We start from the raw sequence: 12,579 nt of genomic DNA on the forward strand, positions 1-12,579 counted from the left end.
CCTCCTCTCCCACCCACTCCCCACTGTCCCGACATCACTCCAGGGGGCAGGGAACCTTGCTTCCAAGTCTCAAGGGCAGGTGCATGTTCCAAGTCTCACTGATGTCTCCCCTCGGGCCTGCCAGTTGGTCCTTCTTCAGGTTCACTGTCCTACCTGCGCAAAGAGACAGGAAACCCCTCGAGGAAAGCTTCCCATCCATCTTCTGGTGGTCTTTCATTTTCTTGCCAATAAGGCGATCAGCCTCACAACACACTTCGATATATTTGACATCTGTCATAAAACCCAGGTCAGGCATATCTGTCTTCTGTTAAAATAAGCCATGCTACAGAGGCACTTCCTCTGATGTGAAGGCCCCACCAGAAATAATTATTGACATCTTGTCTGCACGTCCAGCCAACCCTCTTAATAGGAGTCGTAAATTACGCGTACCGGTTTCCCCCAGTCCTAGAGAGAAACCAGGGAACACTTACAGGACCAGAAGGAGACACCAGGATATTAAAACACGGAGGAGAAGCCGTAGCTGAAGTGACTGGCTTGAAATGAATACCTTCCTTTAACATCTTTCAAAAGTTAGGGACTGTGGCAATTCACAGCTGTTTCTTTGTGATGAGGCATAAATTTTCTATAACACTTTACCAATATGACGCTTTGGGGCAGGCAGCGCCTAAGAAAGTGGTTAGAAGTTTCCTGAGGGGCAGTGATTTCTGTTTAGACGTCATATGCCTCAGCCTTCGGGAAAGTTCCTTATTGGGGAGAATTCTGGACACTCAGACTCCCGGCGCAATATTCCCAATGTGGGAGGGAAGCACCATTTGCCTCTGGTTCTCATTGCTCCCCTGAGAGGCACCCATGGAAGGAGCAGGTCTCAGGTCCCCCCAAAACCTTCCAGTTGGAAAACTTGTCACAAGATTATAAAAATCACTACTAGGCTCGGGGCGCTCAGGGCGTGATCCCGGCGTTATGGGATCGAGCCCCACATCAGGCTCCTCTGCTATGAGCCTGCTTCTTCCTCTCCCACTCCCCCTGCTTGCGTTCCCTCTCTCGCTGGCTGTCTCTATCTCTGTCAAATAAATAAATCAATAAAATCTTTAAAAAAAAAAATCACTACTAGGCTCAACTGTGNTTCCTCTCCCACTCCCCCTGCTTGTGTTCCCTCTCTCGCTGGCTGTCGCTATCTCTGTCAAATAAATAAATCAATAAAATCTTTTAAAAAAAAATCACTACTAGGCTCAACTGTATGAGAGTCCCTGCGAGCCTCTGTGGGCCAAGTACACACGGCAAAGTATACACCGTTTCACCCTTGGGAAGAGAATGTGGGCATATATACCTCTCCCTGCTGATCAGAAAGGTAGAATAGAGATGACTTTTATGAAGGAAAAGGGATTCTAGAAACACATGTGCTAACTTTGCTGTGTTTTCTTTGGGGTAAGGAACGAGGCGTCCTTTTTGAAGATGCTTGCAAATGTTTCCTCGTGGAAACATTTAGTGGCTCAGATGTAGCACATGGAACAAAACATGTTAGTCGAAACCAATGTTTTACTACAGGCACACAAGGTGGGGGTGTCCAGGAGGGGAGGGGTTGATGCATAAGAAAGCAGATTAAAAACTAGAAGTGTCCTGTATTGGGCCTACCGGGGTAGACAGACGAAGAACACATCCAAAGATCCATGGTAAGAAACTTTGTTCTCTCCGCAGACCCAGACAGGACTTTTAAGAACAGAGGAAATGTAAGCAGACGGGAGGGAAACCCCCAGATATCGAATAGTGGACACAAGAAAGTAGTATTTCTGGCTGGCAACGTTCTTTCTGGGTCCTGATTTTCGCCCAACTCCTGAATAGGGTGCCAGACATTTTAGTTTGCACACACATACCCTGCTTGCCCCGTGCTAACATGAGAAATCAACTGTCTTGTTCAAACGGGAATCAATTGTTGAAAGAAATATAAGTGCTTAAGTGTCTTCTTCAGGATCAGGAAACCATCTATCATTTGGACTTTCAGCTGGAGCGTTGTAAAGAAGAAACTTGTTCTCTACGGGGATGCTGCTAAACCAGGAATAAAGACTGCCGTTGAGAGAGATGTTTTAGCAGGATCTGGATGAGACATTAACTCTACGAGAGGCAGAGGAAATCGCCAATTTCCCCTTGTCCACCCCACTCAACTCAAACCACCCCAAACTGTCAGAGGATGTGAAATGAGAGGAAGCAGCTAATTGGATGACCAGGAAGAACACGGACGCTGAAGGATGTGAAGATAAGGGTAAGGGAACCGGTGTTTCTGACTATGGGCAGAGCAGTTGCAGAAGTCAAAAAGTGCCAGCCATGCCAAGTGACTCAAAAGGATCGGTCTTTAACGTTCCACGCCACAGGTTTCCAAACCAAAGAGTAGTCTATCTTATCTCAAGAAGGCATCCATGTCTGCACGAAAGTGGGAATTCGGCTGCCTTACCACAGTTTGTGCCAGGCAAGCATGTTATGTGCGGGCCAAGACTTCCCAGCTTTTCTGAACTCAGCGAAGGGACCGTCACCTGTTAGCTGGTGGCGTGTCGCAGGGCAGTGGTGTGAACGGCTGCGGAAGAGCAGGCCTTCTGAGATAGGCAGAGAATAGGAGCCTCTTACACGTGCTCACTTTCCCTTTCATGTGTAAAGGACCTCAAGGGGATGACTGCACTGGGTTCGGTGCCAATGATCATGGAAGTCATGCCAGGAAGGTTGTTCACTTTGCACCGCAGCCACTGGGAAACTGACACACTATAGAACATTAAGTATGTTTCACATCAAGGCTTTGGCATGTCGCTTACTTTGGGGGTTGGGGGGGACCGGTCCCACTGAATGTCATCCACAGACAGCAGATGTGCTGGGGAAGAGTGATGCCACCTTCTCGCCAGATTTTGACATGTCGCCGGATGCCCGTGTTTGGAAGGAATGGGAGGTTCTTTCTGTAGGACTGAATTTAAGACAGCATATTGTCTCCCCTCGGGAAATGGCTCATCTCCACTACGTGGGCAAAGAGCTGGGTTCTGGTCCCACGGACTGCTCTGGTGCGCGCTGCCCATGTGCAAAGAATGAAAAGATCTCTTGTCCATTAATGAGGACATCTCTTGTCTCAGCGATCTGCAAAAAACCCCAGCACACCTCCTTTCATGGCTGCAATCGTGATATTTTTTTCATCCCATGCAGCACAAAAAGCAAATGACATGTGTTCAGGTTTTATGCTAACAAGGTCCATCGCCTCGTCTTGCTGATATTTAAATGCACTAAGCCCACGCATTTCTACTGTCCTGTCTTCATCTGCCGAAGCCCAAATCCATGCCTGTAGGTGAAGAACGACTGGATACTATTACCCCGATAGCTGATGATAATATTTCTACATCCATTGTTAAGCTTCTTAAGTTTCTTCTTCACTTTGGGAGTACTTAGCATATCTTTTTCTAAAAACCACACTCAGTGTGCCTTAGGTAAAGGAAGATTTGATACGACGTTCACGGGAGATTATCTCGGACTAAGCTGCCGAGCGAACATCTCAGCCTCGCTCAGCCGGGCTCTCCATAAATGCACCTTTATAAACCTCTCAGGGGTAAACTGGGTCACTTGATGTTGTTTCAGAACATCTGGAAAATAGTCATTGGGGTGGGGAGGGCTGTAAAAGCTCTTTGTACTCGGGCTCAGAGGAGAGAATGAAAACACGGATGTGACACATACCAAATGATTCTAAAACATCCACTTGTTTGTAAGTACCCCAACCGTTCATTATCTGCTTTCACTTCAAATAAGAGGGGTTTGGCAAGGATGCGGAGTTCAGATACATGTGATTCCTCCTGCAAGAGCTTAAACATCCCTTCTCTGGCATTTTCAGGCCATCGACGAGCTAACTCCCTCTGAACAGAATACCCATTTTCCACACCTCCCCAGCGGAGCTCTGGAGCACCAAAGGCAAGCAGAAGACTGAGCCCCTGGAAACAAGAGCCCACAAGTGACCAGCAGGTATCCGCGTGCAGAGACATGGTACTATTTCTATTTGCATCTATTTCTTTTCTTTTCTTTTTTTTTATTATGTCTAGTTAGCCACTGTATAGTACATTGTCAGTTTCTGATGCAACGTTCAATGATTCATTAGTTCCGTATAATACCCAGGGCTCATCACGACACGTGCGTCTATTTCCAGATGAACTGCACACATGACTGTGTATTACAAACAGCCAGCAAATGGCCCTTCCTTCATAGGCCGTGGTACTTTGGTAGAGGTAGAGATTCAGACATTTCAGGGAAGAAGAGTCCTTCCTTCAAGCGTCTTGAATTCCAAGCGGGAGAATTTCTCAAATGATTGAGGAATGTGTCTTGTGGCTCTCCCTTGACTTAAAATATTAATTAAGAAACAAACGAGAGCTTTTCCTGAAGGGGCGCACTGAGACTTGAGCTAGCTGGCCCTTGATGCTAGCCATATTGCACTCTCCTCCTGGATTAGAATGGGTGCCAGGCTGTTCCTTCAAATTGAGACAATATGCTCGTGGTGATGAACCGTATTGGCCATCTATCTTCCTTTTGTGATCTGGCTCTCATCGAGCTGAAATGAAGCCATTTCTTCTGCCTGTGGCTGATTAAACACAGAGTCAATCCGCATCTCGGAGGAGGCTCTAATGGTTCTCCGCAGAGCCCGTGTCAGCCCAGCCCGCACCTGCAGGCTCCTCCGTTTCCATCATAAACCAAAGCATCTGTTTCAGAGAAGTGGTATGTTTCTTTCATCCAGGGTATCACTCTGGTCAGACCCAAGGCAGCTTATTTGGTCCTCGAGGCTGCCTGCCGTGCCACAGGTAACAAATGGTCCCTGAAGAAGTCTTGTTCTCATCAAGAGTGAAAAGGACACCACTTTGGGCAAAAGCCTGTGCCTTTGCTAGACGTCTCCATGGCTCACGTCCTATGGTCTTCTTCTAATAAAAACAGGTCAGGAAACACCAAGGGGAATCTTTGAAATAAGGCAATACTTTATTCAGTAATTCATTTATTCTTTTCTTCATTCATTCAATGAATCCTCATCGAGTACTCGCTTAAGTACTTAATTACCACTGTGAGGAGTATCCCAAATAAGAAGGAGCTCAGGGAATATGTAAGAGGGGGCCTGATTTTTCTAGGGTTCAGGGAAGATTTCCCTGGGGAAGTGATATTTGAGCCAAGACCTAAAGGATGAGAAAGAGTAGTGAGTTAATAAAAAGATGAAAGAGTATTCTCAGCCAAGGACAGAGCATATTCAAAGGTCCTGGGGTGGAGGAGTAATGCTTGGCCCATCTGAGCCCAGTGAGAGGGAGAATGTCCAGAGATAAGGCCGGTTACATGGCAGGAATCAAATCGGGCACAGCCTTTAGGCTGAGTTAAGGAGTTAGAGTTCTATCCCAAAAGCTTGATTGCAACCAGTGGTGTGTATGCAGGAAAGTAAAATGGTATCACTTCCTACCTTTTACTGAGGAGAAGCAATGTTGTACTGTCCTTGCTGGGCATTGTACAGATTTGTCATTTATGATCTCCAGAGTTTCCAGCATTCCTTTAAGGTGGCTATTTTTAGCCTCACCCTATAGCTAAAGAAACTGAGGCACAGAGAGGGTAAGTGACTGGCCAAGATCACACAGCTGGCCATGGGGGGCCAGGTCCTGGCCAGGCCAACCTCACACCCATGTTCTTTCCCCTGCATCACGCTGCCTTCCCACACACAGACTGAACACTCACCTGCTAAACATTTGTGACATTTATGTAACATTACTTTTTCCGATTGTTTAAGACAATTTCGTATTTACTGACTGATAATATTTTAATAATAAATAATAGCTCCATTTAAATCATCATAGAATTAGAGATAGGATAGCAGACTCACCTTGTCTCTTAGAAAGGAATCCTGGTGCCAAGGTCTTCAGCTAGTACCGTGGAGCAGCTAAAAGCCAAAGATCTGGAATCGGATTGAACTGGGCTTACGTCCCAGTTTGTCTGGTTACTGACCATGTGATCTGGAACAGGTGGATACGAGCGTTGAGGCTCAGTTCCATCCTCTCTCGACGGATATATTAGCACCACATTCACTTGGCTGTTGTGAGCGTTAAATAAAATAATTATGCAAACCAAGTTTCTGAGACGCTCCACCCACAATGGCTACTATCACAACCACCCCTACCATCATCATTAGTGTTGCCATTATCATTATCATCACGATCAGTTAACTAATTTACCACCTTAGTGGGACATCGAATGCCCCACCTTTTTCTCCTAGTGTGTGCTTCTTGGCCTGTTGCAAGGGCATCGCTCATTCCCCTGCTCTCACACAATTAAAAGGGAGGTGCCCTAATCCTCTAGCAGGTAGCTGAAGACCACGTCTGCCTAGTAAGTCACGTAGTAATTAAGTTCAATAATGTTGGAAAATGACACAAAGGAATTCCAAAAAGACCGAAACAACTTTGCGAAAGGAGATACTTGACGGAGACGTGTGGCTATGGGCATTTAAATGAATAGCTATAACAGACGGAAGGACTCTGTTTTGCCTTGAAAACTGCTTATTTGTCTTGAAAGAGCTTTTAAAAATAATGCAAGGCGTCAAATGGGTCATTTTTCACCATGAACAAAGAGTTTACATATGAATATTATATAAACAGCACATAGATGCTTCTATATGTGATACAAGTTCGCTCAAAAAGGATCTCAAAATATCTAAATCCAGAAAGATATCTGGGCAAAGCCACCTGCTCCCTTGATGGTTACTAACACCACACCCCTCTCGATATGGTAGCCAGGTTTACATAGCAGACTCACAAAAATTACTTTTTAAATGTAACAATGCCAAAAAGCCACATGTCCAGTGCCTGGCGCATATGTAGCCTTTTATAGATGTTAGTTATTGCAATAATACAACAAAAATACTTAGGATTGAACAGCCTTCCCACCCCTTTACCTTTACTGAGATACAACTGGCATATAACATTGTGTAAGATTAAGGTGTGCAATGTGATGATTTGATACATGTACATATCACAAAATGATTACACAATAGGGTTAGTTAACACCTCCCCATCACGTCACATAATTACCTTGCTTAGGGGGAGGGGAACGTTTAATATCCACTCTTGGTAACTCTGAAGTGCACAAATACAGTGTCGTTAACTATGGTCACCATGTTGTACATTAGATCCCCAGGAATTGTTCATACTGGAAGTTTGTATCTTTTTTTTTTTTAAGATTTTATTTATTTATTTGACAGAGAGAGAGATAGCCAGCGAGAGAGGGAACACAAGCAGGGGAAGTGGGAGGGGAAGAAGCAGGCTCATAGCGGAGGCCTGATGTGGGGCTCGATCCCAGAACGCCGGGATCACGCCCTGAGCCGAAGGCAGACGCTTAACGACTGAGCCCCCCAGGAGCCCCTGGGAGTTTGTATCTTTGACCAACATCGCCCCATTTCCCCCAGCCCCCAGCCCCTGGTAACCACCATTCTAACTCTCTGTCTCTATGAGTTCAGCATTTTTAGCTTCCACGAATAAACGAGATCATACAATACTTGTTTTTCTCATTTGACTTATTTCACTTAAAACAACGCCCTCTCGTGATCCCAGAGTCCTGGGATCGAGCCCTGCATCGGGCTCCCTGATCCGCTGGGAGCCTGCTTCTTCCTCTCCCTCTGCACCTACCCCCTGCTTGTGTTCCCTCTTTCGCTGGCTGTCTCTCTCTCTATCAAATAAATAAAATCTTTAAAACAAAACAAAACAAAACAAAAAAACAACACCCTCAATGTCCATCCATGTTGTCTAGAATGGTACGATTTCCTTCTTTCTTGTGGCTAAGTAATATTTATACTATTGTATTATTTCTATTTTTGTACATTAGATTCCCAGAAATATATATATACCACAACTTCTTTATCCATTCCTCCATAGACAGACACTAAGTTTGTTTCCCTGTGTTTGCTGTTGTGAATAATACTGTATTGAACACAGGAGTGCAGACAGCCCATTGCGATCCTGACTCTATTCCCTTTGGAGATATACCCAGAAGTGGGATTGTCGGATCATGGGGTAGTCCTTTTTTTTTTTTTTTTTTAATTTTTAGAGGAGCATCCAAACTGTTTTCCATAGTGTTTCTGCCAAATGACATTTCCACCAACAGTGCACGAGGGTTCCCTTTTCTCCATATCCTCCCCAACATTTGTCACCTCGTCTTTTTTATAACAGCCCCTCTAATAGGTGTGAGGTGATGTCATTATGATTTTGATTTCCATTTCCATAATGATTAGTGACATTTAGCACTTTTCAATGTACCTGCCGGCCATTTGTATGTCTTTTTCGGGAAAATGTCAGTTTAGGACTTTTGCCCATTTTTTAATCAGACTGTTTGGTTTTCTGTTATTGAGCTTTACGAGTTTCTTAAATATTTTGGATATTAATTCCTTATCAGTTACATGGTTTGCAAATATTTTCTCCCATTCCATAGGTTGCCTTTTCATTTTGTTGATTATTTCTTTTGCTGTGCAGAAGACCTTTAGTTTGAAATAGTCTCACTTGTTTATTGTTGCTTTTGTGGTTTGTGCCTTTGGTGTCATATTCAAAAAATCATTGCCAAGACCAATGTCGAGGAGATTTTTCCCTGTGGTTTCTTCTAGGAGTTGTGCATTTTTAAGTCTTATGTTTAAGTCTTTAGTCCATTTTGAGTTAATTTTTATGAGTGGTATTAGGTAAGGATCCAATGTTATTCTTTCATATATAATTATTCAGTTTTCCCAACACGACTTATTGAAGAGACAACCCTTTTTCCATCGAGTATTCTTGGTTCCCTTGTCATACAGTAGTTGACTGTATGTATATGTGTGGGTTTATTTCTGGGCTCTCAACTTATTTCCATTGGTCTGTGTGTCTGTTTTTATGCCAGTACCATACTGTTTTGATAACAATAGCTTTATAACACAATTTAAAATCAGAACATATGATGTCTCCAATTTGGTTCTTCTTTCCTAACATTGCTTTGTCTATTCAGGGTGTTTTGTGGTTCCGCGTGAATTTTAGGATTGCTTTTTCTATTTCTGTGAAAACTGCCATTGAGATTTTGATAGGGATTGCATTGAATCTACAGATGGCATTGGGTAGTGTGGACATTTTAACAATATTAACTCTTCCAACCCATGAACATGGGATATCTTTCCATTTAGTTGTCCTCTTCAATTTTTTTCATCAAAGTCTTATAGTTTTCCAGGTAGAGATCTTTCACCTCCTTGGTTACATTTAGTTCTAAGTATTTTATTGTTTTTTGTTTTGGTGCCATTGTAAATGTAATTGTTTTCTTCATTTCTTTTTCAGATAATAAATAATAGCTCCATTTAAATCATAATAGAATTGAAGATAGGTTTGTGTATAAAACACAACGGATTTCTGTATATTGGTTTCGTGTCCTGAAACTACTGAATTCTTCTATTAGTTCTAAGAGGTTTTTGGTGGGTCTGTAGGATTGTCTGCATATAAGATCATATCACTTGCAAGCAGACACAATTCTAATTTTTTCTTTCCAATTTGGATGCTTGCCCTCCCTTCCTTTCTTCCTTCCTTCCTTCCTTTTTCTGGTTTGGGTGGGTTTTTTGTCTTGTTTTTGTTTTGTGTTTTGTGTTTGTTTTGGTTTGGTTTTTTGCCTAATTGCTCTGGCTAGGACTTCCAGAACTCTGCAAGAGTGGTGAGAGAGAGAGAACCCTTGTCTTGCTCCTGACTCTAGAGGAAGAGCTTTCAACATTTCACTGAAAAGACTTTTATCTGTTTGTTTGGTTCCATTGAAGCACAGTTGACATACAATGTTAGATTTCGTTCAGGCATACAATGTAGTGATTTGACACTTCTTTATGCAATGTTCACCATGATAAGCGTAGTTACAAAATCATCCAGTCAACCCTTATGTTTCACAATGACAGAACTGTGGTCCAAAGAGGTCATGGGGGGCGCCTGGGTGGCACAGCGGTTAAGCGTCTGCCTTTGGCTCAGAGCGTGATCCCGGCGTTATGGGATCGAGCCCCACATCAGGCCTCCTCTGCTATGAGCCTGCTTCTTCCTCTCCCGCTCCCCCTGCTTGTGTTCCCTCTCTCGCTGGCTGTCTCTATCTCTGTCAAATAAATAAATAAAATCTTTTTTTAAAAAAAAAAGAGGTCATGGAACTTTCACAGTATTTTATAATTACTAAGACCAGAGCCTACCCGTGAGCACATTAAGAAGTTCAGGCAATCTACACTGCAATAGCCAGAAAGTTCCAGCATGCTTACCTCTCTGGAAAAACACACCAGTTTCATGGGACTGTTTTTATTCATTGCACGAATCCAACTTTCATTCCTTTCTTGTCTTCTTTCCCCACTAGTTTATATATTCTGTGAAGGCAGGGACAGTGCATGTGTCACTTTCCACCATATTCCCATCCCAGTATCAATACGGTCACCCGGCATGTTGTAGTATGTGCTCACTAAACCGTTTGTTGAATAGGATGGAAACGTATTAGGAAGGGACAAGCCAAATTGTTACATTGTCCATCCCAGAATTCTATGCAAGACTTAGTGAAATGTTAATTCTCTCACGGGGACTCTGAAAGATAAGAACATTTTGCTAGATAAATATTTGTAACCCAGAGATCCGAGGTAGCATGCCCCCAATCAGTCCTGTTCATTGCTGTTGACCCCTTCACAATACAGCTTCCTGTCCACCTGTAATGAGTGAGACCAGGCAGAAGTTAGGTAAAGATGGTCCAGCACCTCAAACACTGATGCTGAAGCTTCAGGAAAAACTACTACACACGGCAGGCACCCTGGGGACCACTTTCAGAAAGGCCAGAGATGCATTTCCACATCCATTTGGAAACCTCGTTGCCGAGGTTTGCTCGTGGTTGTTGCGAATGTAGTTCGATGCTCCCCCCAGTCCAGGAGGTGAGGTGTCGGTGGTGATGGAGAAGTCCTGTGGCTCCGTAGTAAGGCTTCCATCAGCTGTCACCAACCTGACTCATGAATTCAGACACGCCCTTTCCCCATCACCCTTGTAGAGTGATGTCCCTCCCATTCAACATAAAGCTCCAGCTCTCGGACTCGAGGAAAAGACGGAGTAGAAGACACGGAGGGGACCACGAATTGCTCTCTGGGGCTCAGATTCATCATCTGTGAAATAACGATTGTAAGACTTGTCCGGTCCACCTCACCGGATGGTTGTAAGAGGTCACCGTCACACATCTTCAGGAATACGGTCCATACAATTTTAAACTGGCATTTTACTTCTCAAGAGCCTTCCACCAGGTGTTATGGGGCTAAGAAAGTGAACACCACACCCAACCCTGCCCTTTTGGGGCGCTTACAGTCTAACATTCACACATCTAAGCGTGGTGAGTTAAAAAAATATATATATATATATATACACACACACACACACACACATACACAATTGTTCTGTTATCAAATATCTTTGTAAAGGAGTCCAGTATAACACATTAACATTTAGGGTAATTATTGATAGGAAAAGATTTACTAGTGCTATGTTAAATTTTTTCTAGCTGTTTTGTAGTTCCATTTTCTTTCCTTCCTTTTGCCTTCCTTTGTACATTTTTTTTTCTGTACTGTTATGTTTTATTCTCTTTATCTTTTGTGTGTCTTTTGTAGATTTTTGCTTTTTGGTTCCCATGAGGCTTACATAAAACATTTTATTTATTTATATATTCATACTTGTATAAATATATAAATGTCATAAAACATACAAAATATATATGTCATAAAACATAAAAAATACATAAAACATGTCTGTTTTATGTTGGTAAGAATTTAACTATGATCACATACCAAAACTCTATCCTTTTATTCTGCCCCTTTTATATTTCTGATGTCACCATTTGCATCTTTCTGTAATTTGTATCCATTAACAAATGGTTGAAGCTATATCGATTTTCAATATTTTTGTCCTTTAACCTTTCTACTAGAGTGGAGTAGTTAGCACATAGGCATATTACATGCTGAGACATTTAGAATCTGACTTTGTGTTTCCTTTACCAGTGTGTTGTATATTTTCCTATGTTTACACAGTACTAATTAGCATCCTTTTTTTTCATCTTGAAGAACTGCTTTCAACATTTCTTATAAGGCAGATTTAGTGGTGATTAATTCCCTCAGCTTTGTTTATTAGGGAAGGTCTTTATTTCATCTTCAATTGTGAAGGACAGTTTGCTGTATAAAGTATTCTTTTTTTAAACTTTTTATTATGTTAGTCACCATACAGTACATCATTAGTTTTTTTTTTTTTTAAGATTTTATTTATTTATTTGACACACAGAGAGACAGCCAGTGAGAGAGGCAACACAAGCAAGGGGAGTGGGAGAGGAAGAAACAGGCTTCCAGCAGAGGAGCCTGATGTGGGGCTCAATCCCAGAACACCGGGATCACACCCTGAGCCAAAGGCAGACTCTTAACGACTGCACCACCCAGGTGCCCCCATCATTAGTTTTTGATGTAGTGTTCCATGATTCATTGTTTTCATGTAACACCCATGCAATACATGCTCCATGCAATATATGCCCTCCTTAATACCCATCACTGGCCTAGCCCAATCCCCCACCCCC

The 12,579-nt window shown here is 42.9% G+C and overlaps 1 protein-coding gene and 1 long non-coding RNA gene across 8 annotated transcripts in view; one reads left to right on the plus strand and one right to left on the minus strand.

Moving 5' to 3' along the window:
- The window catches only part of LOC117803729, a 230,317-nt gene extending 226,343 nt beyond the window's left edge, over nucleotides 1-3,974 (plus strand). The window contains exon 3 of the long non-coding RNA XR_004627715.1: nucleotides 3,854-3,974. This is a non-coding gene — a long non-coding RNA (uncharacterized LOC117803729). The remainder of the gene's footprint in view (nucleotides 1-3,853) is intronic.
- LOC117803728 overlaps nucleotides 1,161-12,579 on the minus strand; it is a 132,488-nt gene continuing 121,069 nt past the window's right edge. For all 7 annotated transcript variants that reach the window (XR_004627713.1, XR_004627711.1, XR_004627712.1 and 4 more), the window contains one exon: nucleotides 1,161-6,067. The gene's annotated coding sequence lies outside the window, so the exon portion shown is untranslated. The remainder of the gene's footprint in view (nucleotides 6,068-12,579) is intronic.

Source organism: Ailuropoda melanoleuca, chromosome 9 (genome assembly GCF_002007445.2).
Source record: "Ailuropoda melanoleuca isolate Jingjing chromosome 9, ASM200744v2, whole genome shotgun sequence".
Taxonomy (NCBI): domain Eukaryota; kingdom Metazoa; phylum Chordata; class Mammalia; order Carnivora; family Ursidae; genus Ailuropoda; species Ailuropoda melanoleuca.